At 41.4% G+C, this 21,082-nt stretch overlaps 1 protein-coding gene across 2 annotated transcripts in view; it reads left to right on the top strand.

The window, feature by feature from the left end:
- The first annotated feature begins 205 nt into the window (after positions 1 to 205).
- The window catches only part of LOC119025839 (ras-associated and pleckstrin homology domains-containing protein 1-like), a 71,158-nt gene continuing 50,281 nt past the window's right edge, over positions 206 to 21,082 (top strand). For both annotated transcript variants that reach the window (XM_037109806.1, XM_037109805.1), the window contains exons 1-2: positions 206 to 633; positions 20,566 to 20,630. The gene's annotated coding sequence lies outside the window, so the exon portion shown is untranslated. The remainder of the gene's footprint in view (positions 634 to 20,565; positions 20,631 to 21,082) is intronic.

The following is a 21,082-nucleotide window of genomic DNA, read 5'->3' as shown; positions in this document are numbered from 1 at the left end:
CTTTCAATCAGTTAATGAAGAAAAGCACCTGAAGGATATTACTGTAGTGACAATTATAATGTAAGACTATGTTGCACAGAGACAAATGAAAGGAAGCATGAAATGGTACAATGTGGCACAGAAGGCACATCCGAGCTTGATGCATAGCACCATGATGTTCAAAGCATTACTTTTATAATATTAATAATTTTGTGGTTTTATATTAAAATGTAGGCTTTCAATAAAAATACACATAAATAAATACAAATAGCGTTAATTTGAAGAGTTATGTTTATATATTTTTTTATATCATAAATCATTTTCTTTTCTTCTCTGTACTTTTCTTGAATAACAGTTGCTTGTTTCATACAGCAGAGGCGATGGTTTATTGTGAAAGTTTTGCCCGGAAGTCGTCCATCTTGCCTGCCTCTAGCTTGACACCAGTGTGTTGGGATTCAGTGTGGCAGCAGGGGAAATCAGGGAAATCTGGGATATCTGGGAAAGCGGAGTCGGTGAAAACCGGGAATAAACCGGCAGATATCCCGACGAAGCCTTGACCGTCGCACCGCGGGGCTCCCCGCCGGACACCTCTCCTCGGTCTTCCCGCTGCTGGCTGCGGTTTTTTCCTCCAAGAAATCTCCCTGGATCCGCACGGTAAGTAGCCCGATTCCCCTTCACCTAAACGCATCTCTATCCCACCCGCATTCACCCCGCTTTCTCGTCCTCTCGCTGCTTTTTCTTGTCTTTTTTTTTTTTTCTTTTTCATGTCTGGGATGAAACTGGCCGCGGTTAAAACCCTCGACATCGCACCATTATGCTGTGAATAACGGAGAGCGGAGCCGTTAATTAACATCCGCTGGAATAAAAACCAATTAATATCCCGTCAGGCTGCATGTGTACGCAGAGAAAGGAGAGGAGGAGAGGGGTGGGGGTGACGGAGAAAAAACACCAGCACCACAGAAAAGCGGCTCTGATTCACTGAATTCTCTCCAGTGGCGGCTGCTGCATGTGCACACGCAGGCTCGGTCCGTGGCCGCTTCTCATTGTGCATGTATGTGTGTGTTTTGCGGCGCTGCGTTAATCGCCGCGGGGCCTGCAGGGCACAGACTCCCGGCCTGGATGCGCAGGTCGGCCGGGGAGCTGCAGCCGGCTGACAGCGCCTCTCCAGCCGGAGCATTGGCGTGGAGCGCTGCAGCTCGGAGGCCGGGCGTGCTGAGCTGACACAAGCAAGGCGTGGCATTCATATAGCATTACACAGCCATGGGCGTGTTCCCCCCGCAGCTGCCACACTACTGACTGACTTACAAAATGTCCCATACGCTAATCAGTCGTTAATTGCGCTGACGTGAGCCCGCACCTGTGACGTCATCGTCGGTGTGGCGTCGGCGTCTTTCATTTTATCGTATTGAATGAGCAGCCAGGCCACAGTTCTGCCTCAAGCCTCATTTAAGGAGCATTTAGAATTCAGCACTATCAGACATGCAGGCCTGCCATCTGTCTGTCTGTCTGTCTGTCTGTCTCCCTGCTGGTCAGCCTGTCTCACCCTCTTGTCCTCCAGCTACAGTGTACTGTACACTGTTTCAACACTGTCTCACTTCTAGGAGGTTTAGCCTGCCTGTCTTCCTGCTGGCAGACCTGTCTCTGTGTCCAAATAATGAATTCCAACAGGGTAGGTCACTGGTAGAAATATTGTGATTATTCTGCCACGCTGAGCATTAGGCTTTATTAGATCACTTTGTTATGTTGGGTTAACAGTCTTGGATTGGATACATGATGGATACTGGATCAGTCTGGATGCAGCAGAGCCCTCTGCAGGGTCTGGTATTGCTTCAAAGCCTTCCACACTGGGGAAATGTTGATCCCTCTTATTTAAATTAGCACTTTTCAAGACAAGGCCACGTCAACGGAGTGTGAAGAGACAACAGTGTCCATATTGTGTCCAAGGCATCGACGTTCTTTGTTACACACATGTCTACTGAAGTTAGCATGCTAACCAGCTAGCCCCGGCCAGTTCCATCTCTGAAAACCACTGTGTACCTCAGGAGTCGACAGTCTGACAGCTACAACTCTCCGCCAGCTCAATTGAAGTTTTCTCTCTGTTACCAAACTGAGATGAGTTTGATTTTTGCCTCAGAGGCTGTGTCCAGTCCCAGTCTGGTGTCCGGTCGTGTTAACTGGAAGGCAGCTGAGCCCTGTTGAGCGGGCAGACTCCAGTTGGCCAATCAACCCACTTAGCTTTAAGGCTAACAAAGCCACTGACTGATGGCAGGTAGCTGCTACAGCTTAAGATAGCTACACCAAAGAGCAGCAAGTCAGGTATAGTGAGCAGCAGATTGTGATCATAGCGCCCCGTTTAGGTTTTGATCCACCTCTTTCTGTCTCTAATTTCATTCAGATTAAACCGTTTAGTGGTAATGAAGAAAATCTTACTTGGATGTTTTAAATATGTAATTCTTCGCCAGTTTCCTTCATTTGCCTAAAAGACAAGTGTTCTTAAATGCTACATTGCAAAAAGTTAACTCAGGAATTATCTGATGAGTAAATTAGTAACCAGAGATTTGAAGGCATCTTTCAGTACCTGACGGTTCTTTAATGTAGAACAAACACATTTAGGTCAGCACCAAAGAAATCTGGAGATTTTATACACCCAGTCCTGACCCACATTAATGGAAATTGATGTAATTTTTGAGGTTATATGTGAGAGTGTTTGCTCTTTCCATTGAAAGTGGCCCTTGAACATATTTCTCTGCCTTTTGTCCAAAGCAAACTGAAATAGTCTTTGACCTCTCTGTGGCCTTTGAAAAGGGGAAGTGGGCACGGAAAATAAATCTTTCCGCGCATTAACACACATCCCTGTATACAAGAGCACAGTAAATAATCACATTTTTATTTATGTTATATCTAGAACTGCATTGTGACCTCAAGTGTGATTTTGAACAAAGCAGAATATTGTTGCTTCCGGCGTTTATTGCTGTGTGTGAACATCATCTACTTACAGTCACTGGTGATGAGACGTCCTCTCTCAACACTGTTGTCTGCAACCAGACCCATCAGAGGCGAACGGTAATCATTCGGACAGTCTTGAGGCGTACCACCTCCAAAACACACTTGCGTGCAGCAAAGTGGGGCACTATCTTGCAGTAGTGCTGAGGGTTAACTGGAGTATAAAAATCCCTGCTGCCCTACTTCAACTGAAGGCTGCTCCTACTGTATCCAACCAGCCAGTTAGTATGAGCATGTCTGAGACCAGCAGGGTCCTGGTTTAGCAATCCAGTATCCCTCACTGCTCACCCCATGGTGTTCATCCTCCCAGTGACCCATCTCATGCTGATCCAGCAACGGGGCATTAGCTTTTGGATTTTCTGTTGATTGTGTTGTCAAAGGTGTTCTTTTCTTCACATTGATGTCATTTAAGCAGCTGGTTATCACTCATAAGAAGGTGAATGATCAGAGAAATCCTAATGGAATTTGAAGCTGACTACTGAAAATGCCAATCATCCATTATGATGTAGTAATATTGTCATCTGACACTTTTCTAGAGATAGCTGGTCACATGTGGTCCTAAAGGTGGCAATGCTAGTGCAGCCACTGTGCTTCAAGATATCGTGGCAACCGGACAGATTGATTTGCAATTTGCTGTTAGTATTTGCAGTCCCCTCATGGTGATATAATGGAGTAGAGTTTTTAAAACCCCACCAGCAGCTCAGAACAAGTTATCTCAAAACCGCTTAAGTTTTGCTATGCTGTGGTCTAATGGAACAGTTGTCCTGGTGATTATGACATGGGAATTCATGGACATGACATACGTGACCAATGGCCTCTGCCATTTCTCAAAACATCATCACATGATCCAACTCGTCACAAGTTGTGAACTCAGAGCTTTCGGAAAAATTCAACAGACAAAGTCATGAAAACCACAATACAGACTCGTACGGACTCTTCCAGTGAACACTAAAATTGACCTTATTTGAATTTGGCTGCGGCATAGCAGTAGATATTCATCTGCTGTGGCCAACTTCCTTACCACATACTAATTATATGTAGTGTGTACTATGATTTTATAGTAAACAGGTTTTTTTTTCTAGTACGGGGTAAAACAAAAAGTGTTTTGCACAAACAGGAAATGTCATGAGCGGATGTCAATCAAAGTGTGACTTTGGAATGTCAAAGACAGTTCTCCAAACAAACTGAAGTTTATTTCTGTTTCCAAGATTCTCCTGCAGCTCCTCCATGTCCTGTTTGCATGTGGGAAAATATGAAAAGTATTTATTAATATGAATACTGATATTTTGGAGCGTCGTGTTTTGTATCTTTCCAACATAACACGACCACCTACTAAGAGTCGGTATGCAGTATAGAATAAGGACACAAAATAGTCCAATGAACCTTTATTTACTGTTGTCTGTCCCCTGCTGGCCTTTTACGTCCACTAATACACAGGAAATATCATCAAAATGTCTGAGATGTTGACATGAAATGAATAAGGGCAATCATGCTTCCTAGAGGATGATTTAAATCCCTGACATCGCCTAGAGATTGAGCCACAGATCAAGATATTAACAATTTATTACAGTTACAGTCAAGGTAATATGAATATTCAGTTTGGATAATCCCCAACTATGGTCAGACACTTAAATACACGACTGCTGTGGGAATTGTACATGTGCATTTCCAGGCTGGCCTGCGAGCATGAACGGACCATGTGGGTCTTGTGTTCTTCCTCTGGCAGCTCTGCAGCCATCTTGTAAACACCAGACTCACTGCGCTGGTTACATCTGTATCAGCTGCTCTGGTGCAGTTCGTCAGAAGATTCTCACTGGTGGCTGCGAGAGGTCAACCCAGGTCACCATCTGATGTTGTTTTCTTCTCCCTCTCTGTCTCTCTTTGTGTGTCTCTTTTTGCCAAGTGTATGGAAAAGTCATCCCTCCTTCTCTCAGGAAATTCCTTTTAGTCCCAAGGGTGAGACAGAAGGAGAGGGTGTGAAGGAGCAACAGAGCAGCTCTGCTTCAGAGGGACACTCCAGGCCTCGCTTTCTTATTCATCTTCAGCATCTTTTATTTGGTTGCTGTCTCTGAGCATGTTAAAACAGCTGTAAAAAAGGACTGTTATGAAACTTTTCAACCTCGGTGCATTCAAGAAGGCTGTCAGACACTTGGGATTTAACATTTGGCCTCTACAAAGCCATGAGTTTAATGCACAGAAGAGTCGTCACTGTAAGACAGCATGTGTGAAACGAATGTCTTCACATGATTTCACTTGATTATTACCTCAAATGAGATCAAAAACATGTGTCTCTATGTAAACTTAGCACATATATGTAAATAGCTCTAACCTTGAGTGCAGTGTTTTAAGCTGTAGATTACACTATAGTGTAATGCAGCACTACTGTGTAGTAGTCTATAGTGCAGTCTGTTTTGCTGCATCAGTGCTAAACCTGCAGAGACACTCACACATTAAACATTGGAGCATGAAATTGGAGATGGTGTGTGTGTGTGTATATAGTGTGTTTGTCATTCATGGCTACGTTTGTTGGACTGTGACCAGTTTGTCTGGTTGGCAGCGATGTAGAGTGCTTATCTGCTTACTTCGATGCTATGGTAAGGGTTGCAACACGTTCTGGGCGGATTAATTCAAGGCCCCAGACACGGCAAACCTCCATCAAAGATCTTGCTGCGAAGAAGGCTGACTGTTGCGTTCGCCTCACATCACCTGTGTCTCGACGAATAGCTGCACTTGATCATGCCGCAAAGACTACAGCTGACAGTCTGCATGAGAGGGACTAACTCTGTATACCAACGGGTATACAGGGTGACAAACCGAAAGACTCAGGACTGCAGATATACAGATTGTGGTTTAATGGAGCAGTGTTTGCATTTTCACACCACTCCTGTAATCTATCCACTTCTAAGCGAGGAATTGTCTGAGAAAAAGTTGCAAATGGCACTAGCAAAGAGGTGACGAAGACAATTTTGGAGAAACTGCACTAAATGGGTGAAGTCTTGGATTCTGCAGCGCCGGGCTCAATGAGCTGTCCCTTTCTTCTGATTCTCTTCTTGTGCACTGATCTGAAAGCTGCAGACAAGGGCTGACTAGTGCTGAGGATGTGTGACACACAGCAACAAACAGGACCCCATGCTCACTGATGCTCCTAATTTTGATACTCAGTTACCAGTTTATTAGGTGTGCCTCTTTAAAATGTATTTAGCTGAATTTGAATCTTCAGTATCTATTGAAACCATTTTAGAAGGGACTTCATTTAGCTTTATGCTCATCTTGGTGCCTGTTTTTTTGAAGTGTTATGTGTGATTATTGCGTTTAGAGGTGTTTCTGATATTTATTTTGATATTTCCATTGAGGGTAGACTCTGTTGAAGCAGTTGGGAGTGTAGGACCTTTAGTGGTGTTGATAAAGTGTTTGGTCATGTTCCCCTGTACAGATTTTTCTTAAACTTTTAGCCAATTGTTCTCTTATTTTAATGGACTACAGTAACCTTTGCACTGGAGCCTAGCCCAAGCATTCTGAGGGGTTTTTTGTGATTATCCATCACATCTTCTATTGCCCATGTGTCTACTACCTTGTACCATTTGTATTTCTGCAAACCAATAAAAAAAGTAATCATTCTGAATAAAATAATCAGAAATTCTGGCTGCTTGGAACTTTTGGTTCTGGCTCAGCATTTCAGAGCCATAGGTGCAGGTGACACAGATAACTAAATCACCTTGATGGAGTTTCATGAGCCTGAACCAGCTGTCTACCCTAGGTAGATTAACAGCCATATTCACATGTATTATAAAAATGGCCTAGTTTCAGTCGGGTTGAGATCAGATATTGGATTAAATGTGAAATGGAAGCTGAACAAAGAAGCTGTTTAATTGTTTTTAAAAATAAAGTTGAAATCCAACACAGGAAAAATCTGATCAATGACAGCATCAATCAGGAAAGTGAAAGGTGTAAAGCTGAGCTGTGCAGTAACAAATGCATTAAAGTTAACTTGTTATTAAAAAAGTGTCCTCATACAATCCACAAGGAGGTCAGACGGCAGTACGTAAATAAGTGATTATTATTGTTGACATTTCGGGACATGTTAAGGTCACATAGTGTTATTTCAAACACTGTGCTTTCTGTGCAGACTGAACCTGAGACAAGCTGTGTGTTTGAGTGTGCGATTAGCATCTGTATCTTGTATCCTCTCCATCTCATATTAATGTTGATCTGCATGTGTGTCTGTGTGTGTGCGCACTGATAACAATGAATGCTTTTTCTGCTGTTTGTTGTTGAAACAGGCAGCTGGCAGCTGAATGCTGTGACTCAGCCTGTGTGTGTGTGTGTGTGTGTGTGTGTGTGTGTGTGTGTGTGTGTGTGTGTGTGTGTGTGTGTGTGTGTGTGTGTGTGTGTGTGTGTGTGTGTGTGTGCGTGTGTGTGTGTGTGTGTGTGTCACACACAGTGACAAACACACTATTAATGGAGTATCCAGATGAGGTAACAGTACTCAAGTTTCCTCTGTCTCCCCTTGGTTAACTGCTCTGTAAACTAAACACCAGGAACAAACAGTGGAACAATACAAGAGCCTGGTGGTGTGTTCACTACATAGTATTTTAAAATGTTTGTACATTTTTCACAAACACTGACGAGGTGATAGGATTTCACTGGTTCTGTGATACTGTTATTGTGGTATGTGCACCAGGGAAACCCTCAGAATCCCATCAGAGTCCAGAGGTCAGGGATGCCATTTAGGAAGCTGGTGCTGGTCTGAAGAACATTCCTGTAATAGTCTCAGTGACGTGGTTAAGAACAAGGAAATCTGGGAAAACAAACTAAAAGAACTGGATGTTTCACTGGTGGGTGCAGTCGTCACTGTGAAAAATCCAGTCAGCTTTTCATACAGCCAGCAAAAACACAGGCAAACAGTTCAAAAGACAAAAAACATATGAGTTATAGAAACTCAAACAGTACTGCATTCTTGCTTTTCTTTCAAATCTGATCGGTATTTAACAAAGAAGATGTTATAACTGATGTACTAGAATGTAAAGTTGTGGATCGGATCAAAGAGTGTGCAAATACGAACCCAACTGATTTTTGGGGCTGGTGCTGAACTCAATATTAGGGATTTTTATTAGGGAAAATTCTGATATCGATATAACGTCCAATATTCTTACACACAATATACGTGAACGCAAATTTCTGCCATGATCCTTCAGATGTGGTTATAACGCGTGACAAGGGTACATATGGAACAGAGGCAAAAAAAACCAAAAACAATGTGTTGTCCAAAGTGACATCACTAGAACATCACTAGTTGTCCATGGTGCATATTGGACAACATGCACAAACATTGATATGTGATGGACCAATGTTGGCCGATACTCCATGACTGGACATCAGTTCTTACCCCCCCCCCAAAAAATTTAAATTTGATACTCAGCCAGCATTTGAACATTCAGCAGTAAGGATGTTGTGTTTCCTCACGTCTGTGTCATTAATTATCTAAATTAAATTAATTCTATTAGTGCCCTTAAAAAGGTTCATTTGACCGTTGTGCATTGAGAAAATATATCTTCTGAATATAACCACATCATGGTTTTACTTTGATTTTTAAACTTCCCTTCAGTAACTTAGTGTGGATCTGTTGTGGCAGGAAGCTTTGGACAGGATTCTGTACAGACTCCCTTCATCATCATTTTGAAGAAAACAGCGAAGTTCAAACAGAGTTTTCAACCAGCAGCAGCAGCAGCAGCAGCAGCAGCACTGTGTGTCTCTGTCTCTCTTTAATTCCAGACAGATGTAGAGTCACTCTGGCTGCCGTTGCTGTGGTACTGCACAGCCTTCGTTCTTGGAAAATTGAATCTCATTTCTTTTTTTCTGTTTTTTTTTCTATTCTTTTATTTTTCCCTTTCGTGTTTTTCCTCAGCTGCATAACTCTGGCCAAGGCACTTTTTCGCTCCTTCCCTCTCTCTTTCTTTGTCTTTCTGTGTCTGTGTACCTCGGCCCTCATGGAGATCCAGGAGCAGGCTGTGCAGCTGGGGATCAGGACTGTCATTTTGACTGTGTTGAATGGAGGCTGACTGTGTTCCCCTCTGTATACCATCCATGAATATTCTGCCATAGCAGTTGAGGAAGATCCTTTACTTGAGATCCAAATTGAAGAAAAACAAATGGTGAAGCCAGTGAAAGGTAAAATGCCACAAACTAAAAAGCAAATCTAAAAAAAAGTTTGAGATTCTGCATTCAAAATTGTACTTTTGTTATACAGAAAAATGTAAGGAGAAAGTGTAACAAGTAAATGTACTTATGAAGGCAGAATTGCTGCATTTCACTATTATTACATATGTGTAAGTTGACGGTATATGTCAACTGTTACTTACAATAGTAATATTGGTACCGACACACACACAGTGGCCAATTAGTAACTGAAGCACAAAAAATGGCACAATCCACCAGAGGGCACTGACATATTTAATTTCCAACAGCAAATTGTACAACTGTATAAGAAGAAGAAGAAGAAGAATGTAATGGATTGTAATTTGACAGTCTCTACTTTTGAACAGACAGTCCAAAACTGGTGGAAGCCCTTGTAGCTTATTAGCACTGTTTTATTGAACCTCCTGGAGTATAAACTGCTCCACAAAAGAAGCATGCTTGTAGACAGTAATGATAGAGGAGTAAATTGTAGAAACACTTTTCTTGAACTGCCCTAACCATCTTGCTTCTAACTAAAAGTTAGCTTGCTAGCTAGCTGAGAGAGCTAATGTGACATTAGGAGCATGTTCTCATTTAGCTAGCATGTTGTTAGCAGCTGTCATGCCAGCTTTTTCATGCTGTTGGTGGATTATTTTGTATTCATTGATTCTGTAATTTGCTTATGTTGTGTTTATTTTTTTAAATCAAATAATATGGATATAACATTGTCCAAGTTTTTAAGTCTCAAATAGTCAATATCAGTATCTGCCCTTAAAAAATGTTACCTCTGTGGTTCTGAAAAAGACAAAACAGATGTTAGAAGGACATTATAGTACGAAGAAATAAAACAAGTCACAGAGGCGAACAGATTATGTCTTGGGCGCTGCCACATAACCTTCAATGCGTGTGTCGGTGACGTTTAAAGGAAATGATGTTATTATAAAGTGTGTGTGGTGGTGTGTTTATGTGTGCGAGAGGGCGAAACAAAGTGAGAGTGTGTTTGGGGTTTGTCGGTTGGTTGGTCAGTCTGGTTTGAAGTAACTGTTGACACAGTAAGTTGTGAGTGTCTGTGTGTGTGTGTGTGTGTGTGTGTGTGTGTGGGTGAGCGTTGGCTTGAAGAAGCTGTTGATACTGTAAGCCTGTCTGTTTTCCATTGCTCATACGAAGAGAGAAAAGTACAGACATTGAACCTGTGTGTGCGAGTGTGTGGATGTGGTTGGATGTGTGTTAATGTTATGGCTTGGAGTACGCCTGGAACAGCTACTGTTTTTCTCTGCTGGCTCTTTCATACATGAAAACACGCACACTCACACGTGAACTTAGTCCAGACCAAACCACAGATACCTTCTATATCCAGACAGCTCTCCAGTGGAGATGGAAAGTATGTGAGCCTTCTTTCTGTCTGCTGACTTTTGTCCCAGTGTGAATCAAAACAGTATGGCTGTGGATTTATTCTGCAAGGCTCTCTGTGCTCTCCGTATGGAGTGGAGTGCTGCTGAGCTGTGAGACGGGATGGGCTGTGACACCACTCATGGCAGTATCTGTACTGTCGCCCACAGAGATACAGAAATTAATCTACATAATTGTCTTGTTAGTTGGGGAAATTGCAGTAGTCAAGTGTGTGTGCGTGTGTGGCTGGCTTGTGACTGGAGGGTTGCCAGCTCAAATCCTCTGGCCATTTTGGAAAAATGTGGGGATGGAAAGTGAATAAGGAATATGCTCGCCTACCTCAGCAATTACTGTGTAGGTGTCTGTCAGCAAGTCAGCCCAAGACAGTTGCACTGCATTCAGACCCTGTTCAGCAGTTCAGCTTATGTTTCCTCCTCATGTGGTAAACCAGCCAAGTATAGGCCTATGGAGCTGACCATGTGGCTCCATATCCAGATTTATCCAGCAGCAACATAGTAATATATTTTTTCTCTTGGTTTGATATCTGTATGACAGTTCAGCTGATGTGTATTGGTAGCTGGACTGAATTGGTTGTCTCTAGCTATAAAGTTCAAGTTGGCTTGGATTGGGGCTGGGTGACATGGCCCTCAGATATTATTTAAATATTTGTAGGCTATATGGATCTTAATATTTTCGAAACCTCCTCATAAGCACCTCCCTAATTCTTGGACGATTTTTGACCAAATACCTTCAATGTTGAGACAGTATTGTAGGGATGACTGTTGTCACTTTCACAATATATGAATACAATGATATTTCTGATCAGTAATCATCAGTAATGTGGATATAATGACTAAATGGGTAAATGCAAGTATGAGAACAGGTAGAACAGTCTGGTTAACTCAGAAAAATGACATCACTCTAATGTGGTGCAGCCTTTAAAACCAGAAAAAGACATCAATTATGACATATCATGATATAAAGGAGTCCAAGATGACAGATGGTCTCATATCACCATGTAATATCACCACATCCTTGTTTGGATGGTTTCTAACTAAGACAACTGATATAAATGAGTGCAACATCAACATGCAACTATTTGAAGGCTGAGGGAAATCTGCAGTCTGGACCAGGTTTGGATGATGTCTACTGAACTGGCATATGACAGGGTCCACAGTGAAACATTGTAACTGATGATGACATCATTGTTGGCAGATGGGGGTTTCTTTATGTTGCTGAATTTGATCAACACTGACACTCAAGCCCCCAGGAAGAGCACCAGGCCTTGAAGGCAGTTTTTTTTTAGTGGCCAAATCGAGTAATTACATCATCATGTGATGCACTGCTGCACTGATGACTCCTCGTGGGTGGGAGGGGCCCCAAATCAAATTCTGCTTAGGGCCCCCAAATGGCTTGGTCCGGCTCTGTGTCTAGCGTTCATCTTGGCTGGTTTAATAAGTAAATAATAAGCGGGGATGGAGACTTAAATGCTCTGTGGTGGAGGGCCTGTTTAATCACAATGAATGGAGCAGGATTTGGTAGTTGATGAACGTCAGTCATCGACAATTAACAATGGCATCATCCATCGGCCCAACCAACTGATGCTGTTGGTGTGTAGGAGGCGTACAAGGCTGAGGTTAGTGGGTTTGGGTACCTTAATTCGTTATGACAGGTAGGTGAAGCCAGCCCGGGATGGTCTAAGCTGTGGACTTGTTAGAACTGGAGCTGCTCTGATGGTTTTTAGCTGAGTCAGGCCCAGTTGCTCGTTCTCTGCACTGTCATTATACGATTAGCTCCATAACTCTGTACACGTGTGTGTGTCATTTCTGTGAATGGGTTTATGTGTCTGAGCAGGTTTTTAGACTTATTACTCATCTATTTCTCCCTTTCCTGCTGTGCAAGCAGTGCTCAGAGATCATGAACTGAACATTGCAGTGTATGTGTGTGTGCCCTTCTGTGTTGCTTCTAAACGACACAAAAAGTCAGGCTCGTGCACAAATTCAGATTTATTAAAAAAAAGTATACAAATTACCCACGGAACACTTTCTGTCATTATTTGTTCACCCTTGTCCTGTTTCTCTCTTGTGTTGAAAAGATTGTCATTGGTTCCTACTGCAGATGTTGTTTCTGGCAATGAACGTTTCAAGTGAAGACAGACGAAAAGAGAGAAGTGGAAAGTTTTACATTTTCATACTGTGAGGAATTTAGTTTGGGTGTCACTGTGTGTGTGTGTGTGTGTGTGTGTGTGTGTGTGTGTGTGTGTGTGTGTGTGTGTGTGTGTGTGTGTGTGTGTGTGTGTGTGTGTGTGTGTGTGTGTAAGGAAAATTCTACTCTTCAACCACGGTCATGTAATAAGAGCTAAAATTGGTCTGTTATTGGAGGTTTTTGGTGGGGTTGTTTAATGTCGGCAGTGTAGTGGGTGTTTGAAACAAACTGTTGGTGCTTGGGCTCGATCCCATTTCCAATTTTGACCCTTAACCTTCATTTCTCAAGTGCCCCTCAGAACAGAGTTATATAGGGTAGTGGTTGAAAGCTGACCCTATATGAAAAGGGACACTGTTCAAAAACATAATACGTCATCTTTCTCCAATCTTTTGATGGCATTAAGATGTTTCATTTTCAGCATGCCTTCTTCAGCTGTTGTGATTTTTCTGTGTTATTGTGGCAAACCTGGTATTATCACAATGCTATTTGCCATTTATCTCATGGAGATAGAAAAGCATGGACACTTAATAGTTTGTAACCTTAATATTAGTCAAGCTAACATTAGCTACCATTAGCATTACATGCTCGACCAAGTCCAGCAACTTTGCTTCTGAACTCAGGTTCAATTTCAGGCATCATATACCACAAAAACGTGGAATGCAAAATGAAATTAAATATGTCAGCAGTAACAATGTAACATTAGCTAGCTAGGTAGTTAACTACTACTACTATAGTCCATGTCCTAGTATAGTGCATGTTGTCACTAAATAGACTGCCATGACAGCAAACAGCGATATGTTTTTCTGTAAGTCAGGAGAAGATCAGATTGGATTCTTCACAATAAAAGCTCAGTCAAACAGCGACTGAGAGTATTTCTGAATCCAGTCACAATCATGTGGAATGGGGCTTGCTGTATTTGATTGGTTCATACTACCCATCGTTACATTTTGATATCATGTATGCTGTGTGTCCTGGATAGGGTCACATACGCAGTCAACCTAGTCAGTCTTACTATCTTTCTCTTCCTTGCTCTCCTTCCCCTTCCCCTTCTTCACATCAGTTTAACCCAGTAGCTCATTGACCTTGTATAGAATGATAGAATGCATGAGGTCGGGTGTGTGTGTGTGTGTGTGTCAAGGCAGCAAAACAGAGTGCTGCGATTGTTCCTGACAGTTCTGCAGTGCGACCGACTCTACTGCAGCAGCAGTAGACCTGTGTGTGTGTGTGTGTGTGTGTGTGTGTGTGTGTGTGTGTGTGTGTGTGTGTGTGTGTGTGTGAGAGAGAGAGAGAGAGAGAGAGAATGTGTGTTGCCTTCCATTCATTTTGCTGTTGTCGTAATAGTGATTAAGAGGGAAACCTTTTAACAACAGCCTTGGTTTTGAAGGATTTCGTGTTGGCTCAAAGTAATGCAGGCTATCCTGAAACCAGGTAGTTTTGCTGTGTTCTCACTCCAAGACTCAATCAGCAGTCACCCATCACATTAAGTATGTCACCGTCATCACAGCAGGGGGTCGCCATGCTAATCCTTGATATTGCGGTGTTGCCAGGGACAAAGGTTTAAGTTCCTTGCCCTTACTCAGGCTGTGCTAATATGAGGACTACAGTTATCATCATTTCAGCTGCCAATTCACACAGGGTTGCACTATATTCTCGATTGTCATTTTGTCATAAAATGTCATAAAAAGTGAACAATGGTGATCCTACTGTCAGATTCTATTCATTTAATACACCAATTCCTTGTTTTGAAGAATATATATCGTTTTCCATCATAGAAGACGAGGAAATGCAGCAAATTTGAACTTTTTGCAGTTTCCAACATAAATATACAGAACAAGATGTAGAGATCGACAATATGAGCTTTCACAAACTGTTATCGGCTGATGAAAGTTTTACATATAGACTGTGACGAAGAAATATTGTGCACAATTTGACGTGTCAGCAGAGGTTCCTGGAAGCTGCTATGCTTGCTTGGACAGGGAGGACATGCCATAGCACATCAGCTAATTCAGCTTGAATGCCTACTCACTTCCTGAAAAGTTTATGTTTTGGAGATGTTTTACACCCAACAGTTACAAAATCAATATTGTGAAACTGTGGTCTCATTTTACGTTTTGCTCACTAAGCACAAAGTCTCATTTTACATCTTCCATTCGCCGGCCCTCCGGTGCTGGCAGCTTTTGCACCATTTGAATAAAACAAATCAGGCTGCAGATTTAACCCGAGGGTATGTGTGTGTCAGTGCAGTAGGCCGTGCTGTGGGATGTGAGTATGTGTGTTAGCTGGTTACCAGGCAGACCAGTGTATAGTAACTTCTTGCAGCACAGCGGCACAGCAGCATGGCGCTGACTCTGGCAGGGTTGAGGGTTTGATTCCCACCTGTAGTGTTATGTACTTGTGGCAAAGAAGAGTTCAGTTTTTAAAGCTTGCTTCAGGAATTACATCTCATAATTTGACTATTAACTATGATTTACAGCATCGGAGACACACTGCGGAGGAGGAGGAGGTGGCTCCAGATTTAAAATGTCAACCTGTCTATGTATGTCTGCAGCCCTCAGCTGCTGCTGACTCCAGAGACAGGATGGTCTGAATAGGTGTGTTGGTGGTAGTTTACTGCCCATATTACTCAGGCTTCTTCGTTGCAAGTATCTCTCTCTCTCTCTCTCTCTCTCTCTCTCTCTCTCTCTCTCTCTCTCTCTCTCTCTCTCTCTCTCTCTCTCTCTCTCTCTCTCTCTCTCTCTCTCTCTCTCTCTCTCTCTCTCTCTCTCTCTCTCTCTCTCTCTCTCTCTCTCTCAACACAATGAAGAGATTTGGAGTCACAATGAGCACACTGGAATTTATTTTCAGTTACCCCCAAACCTCCCTGGACATGGGCTACGTGGATACAGCCCAAAATATTTTTACAGTGAGTTCAGACTGACTTGGTCAACTTCTTACTGACACACTGTTCTGACTAGTTCTCTGGACGTTGAATGTTGAAGCAATGCAGGAAACAATGCCTGTATTGTTTTAATTAAAAGTTTCCCAGTTTGCCAATTATTCTGACAATTGATTGTGGAAAATATAATCATGACAGTCAAGACACAATATTAACTGTACAGCCCTCTTAAATCGGGGTTCCAAGTCTCATTATGAGTGAAATAATGGAGAGGTAAAGCTGTTGTTTTCAGTCCGAGATTTTAAAGCCTCTGTTTTGGCTGGCCATGGTGTTTCATAATATCCTTTAATGCGGCCTGTTGGGCAACAGAGGAGCCATAAATCTGCTGGGAAGGAGAAGCAAAGCTTCAGCATCATAAAGCCTCAGCCAACATATTACAAACACATTATTCAAAAGGTGCAGATTATCTCAAACATTGAAATATGAATATATATACCATGAGAGGTTAGCTAAGCTCAGAAGTAAAGAGAGGAGAGCTGCAACAATAAAATGTTAGTAAAAGAATGGGTCATTGTTGTTGCAGTTGTTTACATCATTTATAGATAAAAATGCCAAATGTTCTCTGGTTCCACCTTCTTCAATGTGAGGATTTTCTATTTGTATATTTTGTCTGATAACAATTCACTCTTTTCTGATATTTAGACCAAATGATGATTTGATTAATCTTAGATATAATGCTTGGCAGATTAATAAACAGTAACAACAAAAGTTAGTCACATGCCTAAAAAAAAAAAGGTTTGATTAGAAGACGAAGTAAAAAATCACACATGCACCCTTTTAAAATCTAAGTTCAGCAAGTTTATAATATTTACCAACCAAGTTATCAAATTCTGAAAAACAGATGAGCAGCAATATTTACCAGGAGCTCCATCTATAAATGAACCTGCATGCAAGCTGTTGACTGCACTAACAATGCTTAGGTTTCTTAAAGTTCCCTATTCATTGTCCATTTGACCTTTTTGAGGTTCAGTAAATACATGTAAAGGCAATTTATTATTCAACTGATCCCAGACCTTTCTATTGAGAATATTGTAACTACAGTTATTTGCCTTGTTCCCAGAAAATCAAGTGATCCTGCAGTGTTGACCTGACCTTTGAAAAATCTATTGCTTGGTTAGTAGTATAAACATTACCACTAACCGCACTAAATTAAGCCAGCACATTAAGTCCAATTATGAACTCCTGTCTGGGCTGTGAAGGTTTGAAAGTAAGGTAGACCGGAGTCCCTAGCACTGCTTTCAGTGTCAGCTGGTACAAAGTTAAAGAAACTAAATTGTGAGCCATTTCTCAGCTGATATCAGAGATTAAAACATAAGTTAGGTAATAACTACACTTTGTGGAAATTAGCAAAATCGGTTGCTTTATAAAACTGGAAAAATGCTGAAGTGACATCTGTTTATGGCAGGGTATTGTCTGGTTTTGAATATAATTTTTGAATTTATGAAGAGAACAATGTCAACACAAAATGGGGTTTTGGGTTGACAATTGTTCCTATTCTTTAAATGAGCGCCAGTGTAATTTTAGAGTTAGTTAAACCCAACAGACTGGTACAATTATCTGTTAACTCTAAATCCTGGTTGACAAAGTCAATAAACAAGCCCAAACTAACAAGCCACAAAATAAACATTTGCAGAAAAGATGATTCACAAAGATACTGGGAAAACCCTGAGTCAATGATATTCATTAGGAGGGACCAACCGCAAAAGAATGATATTTATAGAAGTAAGACATTGTGATTAACCCACAATCAAAGACATTAAGCACACCAATCCCCTCAGAGTTATTTACAGAGGGCAGATGGTCAACCACGAGCTGTTTGGAAACACTGCTGTTGGCTAATTTGTCCTAACACTTCCCTGTGAAGTAATCGGTTGCAACACAGCGGGATGAGGAACTGCTTTAAATCATTTTTTAATTCCTGGAATGAGAAGGAAATGTGAAGCTGTGTGTCACAACCGCATCAGTCCAACTGAACTTCACCACATCAAGAAAGGACACATCAAGTACGACAGATCATGTAGGGTTCAAATTGTTCTGGCACAGTAAGTTGCCTCTATTTCAATAAAATGTTGCTATAGTAACCCCCACAGGTCCCATATAACTACAATGGACCTTTAAAAGAAAGAAGGAGCATCACGTTATGGTTCCAACATTTGATGCCGGATTTTGATGGCAGCTCCATTGAGGGGAGATGCATGGAGAAGCAGACTGAATCCAAGGCTACTTCATGTTGATTGACAGGGCTACAGTAATAACTACTAATGATCAAATACTAAGAATGATTGATGTAATGGGATATTACATATTCAAATGAAACATTCACCAACCTCCTTTGATTATTAATTGTGTTATAAACTAGCCTTTAGCTGTCAAACAACAAAGGTAAACAATATCAGAAACTTGTAGAAAAACTTAAACTGAGAAGCTTCAGGCCATGAATCAAATAGTTCCCCTAAAACACATGAAACATTAGCTAAATGACAACACACCAAAGAAGAAGGGAGAGATTAATTAGTGGTCTGCCCGTTCACCACTATAGTAACTGTGCTGAGAGCAAACAGGTCTGGTACCACTGATGTAATCACCCTTCCTTCTTTTATGGAGGGCCATTTTCACCCCTTCCGGTTTCCCTTCCTCTGGACCTTATTTCAGAAAATAGATGTATGGTAGTGAATGAAGAGTGACAAATAATGCATCAATCCTGTTTGATGCACAACCATGTAGTTCATTGAGCGGTTTAACAAAAAATTAGATGATGTCTTACTTAATTAATGAGAAACTGTGACTTTCTTGACTCGGAAACAAGGTCCGATGAGGTCCACTTGAAGGGGCCTGAGTTTGGCACTCCTAATCAAATCAAATATATTTTATTTATATAGCCCAAAAGCACAATCGGTGTGAGTGGACTTTACAATCTGTACAGTGAATTACATCCTCTGTCCTTCAGCCCTCGATTCAAGCGAGGATAAACTTGCCATATTGGAGAAAAAAAAACAACCTTTTAACAGGTGGAAAAAAGATGAAAGAATCAGGAAGAGCCACAGAGGAGGATCCCTCTCCAAGGACTGACAGACATGCAATGGTTGTCACATTGACAGAACATAGTAAATAAGTTTTGTGTGTGTGTGTGTGTGTGTGTGTGTGTGTGTGTGTGTGTGTGTGTGTGTGTGTGTGTGTGTGTGTGTGTGTGTGTGTGTGTGTGTGTGTGTGTTCAGTTTTGTGTAATCTAGTCATAATAGCAGTGAGGGGCTCATCTTGTCATTACAATATTTTTGGTAATGATCAGTTTACTCCTGGTCTAACTGTTAAGTTATGTATGTTACTGTAATGTTTAGGACTGTTATGAATGTGTGTATATATATATATATATATATTTGTTGTCATTGTTGTAGTCATTCTCGGGTATTTTATTCAGTACTGTTTTCACCATTGGTTTGAGTGAAACCTTGAATGGCCAACCCATCTTCAAACTTCAGTGGAACTGTGTTTGGCTTGCATAGCTGTGCACTTAGAGGTATTATAGGCAGAAGAGCCATTCTTTGTATCCACGTCTGATCTTTTTATTACTTAGTAAAGCCCTTCAGGTTTAACAGTGGATACTTTTGTTATGTAATAGGTTCTGGTCAACAATGAAGGGCTATGGCACAAGGCCAAAAACTACATCAAGTCTTTTTTATAAGATTTGTTGACAATAACAAATAGTTAAATAATTCCAGCATTGCATGTTGCAGTCAGCTGTCTGGGTTTGGGATGTTGCTTGTTAATGGTCAGGTACTGGTTTAGATAACAGTAGTAACACTGGTGTACTGATGTACCCATGAGCATTTCACTGGTAAAGGGCAGACAGCTGTGCGTTTGTCCCAACAACACTGTTCTTGTTGTTTCAGCCATCAGCTACTGATCATATGAGAGCTGCTAATGATCTTATGCAAGCAAGGATTGGAGTGTGTGTGTTTGAACCACAGTTATTTTCTTCTGTGCATGTGATGTATTAACATTTTTGTGTTTTTGCACATGGTTTATCAATCTACCCACAAACACATCCATGTGATGGATGAGGTCATACACACTAAAATAAAATTAAAAAAAAAACAGACACACACACATTAGTCATTTACATATGCTCTTTCTTCATTCGCTGTGTGTATGAGTTCCCAAGAAAGGTCAGATCAGATTTCAGCATGACTGAATTTGACTGGATGGATTTATGATAATAACTGTGCTGATATCAGCAAATCCAGACCAAGAGAGACTCACTGAAGGGGAGTGAGTGAAGAAAATGAAAATGGAGCGAAAGGGTGCAGAGTTACTGTGAAGGGGGGCAATGGGTCGAGAGAGACTGAGACATATTGGGAAAGAGAGAGAGAGAGAGAGAGAGAGACTACAGCAGTGTATTTAAATGTTGTTGCCTGTCAGTTATTTTTAGGTCACACACATCCAGCCTGCTCAGCATGACAGAAACCCACACAAACACTAGTGCCACCTGCTGACAGTACATTCGGTGTAGACAGCTGCTAGCTGGAGTGTGTTTGGAGCTGTTCTAAGTTGCACCTTTTTACCTTTAATGGAGCTAGGCTAACAGGCCGCCCCTTCTTCCAGCATTTGTACTAAGATAAGACAAGTTATGCAATAGAGAGATCTCTGTGTGAAACACCAAATATGCATTTCCCAAAATGATGGAGCGTCCCTTTAAAAACTATGACTACTTTCAGTCCGCAATATTTTGGTATCAATCTGGCCAGAGCCAATAGTTTGAGGCCCAGTGTGGTTTTCTTCCGTTGCTATCTGCATGAAGGAAGCGTATGTGTTTGCTTCTGTGTCCTTCCAAAGGAAATCTGATCATGTATAATGAAACATTCTCCCTCTCTGTGTCTCTGCAGGGTGATCAAATTCATCCACTCTGTGCTGTGTTGGAACTGGACTGAGCAGTGTTAGCAGACCAAAGGTAAACAGCATTATCATTTCATATCTCGCTGTCACGTGGAAAGTTCTGCTCTTTGTTTATGTGTGCTGGTCTGTGCTGGATTCTTTGATAGTATTCACTTTACAGACCTGTGTAGACGTGTGCTCTGTACATGTCCTAACAGCTTTTCTGTTGCACTATATGCCCATTAAATATGGTTTATATTACCAGTATTTTTTTTTTTGTCTGCAGCTTTCTGGGTTGGTTTGGGTTGGGCTTAAATCAGTCTTCAAGTTCCCATGAAGTCAAAATCTATGTCTAAGTGTTTTATCACATGTGTTGCTCTGGACCTACGCACAATATCAGGCAAAAAAAGTTCTTCCTGAAAAACAAAAAGAATTACAAGCTAATCCTAACTCACATCCTGCACTGTTTCCCTGTGTTTCTGGGAGCCAGGCCTCTCCGATTACATATAAAAACAAATTTAGAACTTT

This window comes from Acanthopagrus latus, chromosome 9 (genome assembly GCF_904848185.1).
Source record: "Acanthopagrus latus isolate v.2019 chromosome 9, fAcaLat1.1, whole genome shotgun sequence".
NCBI lineage: Eukaryota > Metazoa > Chordata > Actinopteri > Spariformes > Sparidae > Acanthopagrus > Acanthopagrus latus.
This window is presented reverse-complemented; position numbering and strand designations above follow the sequence as displayed.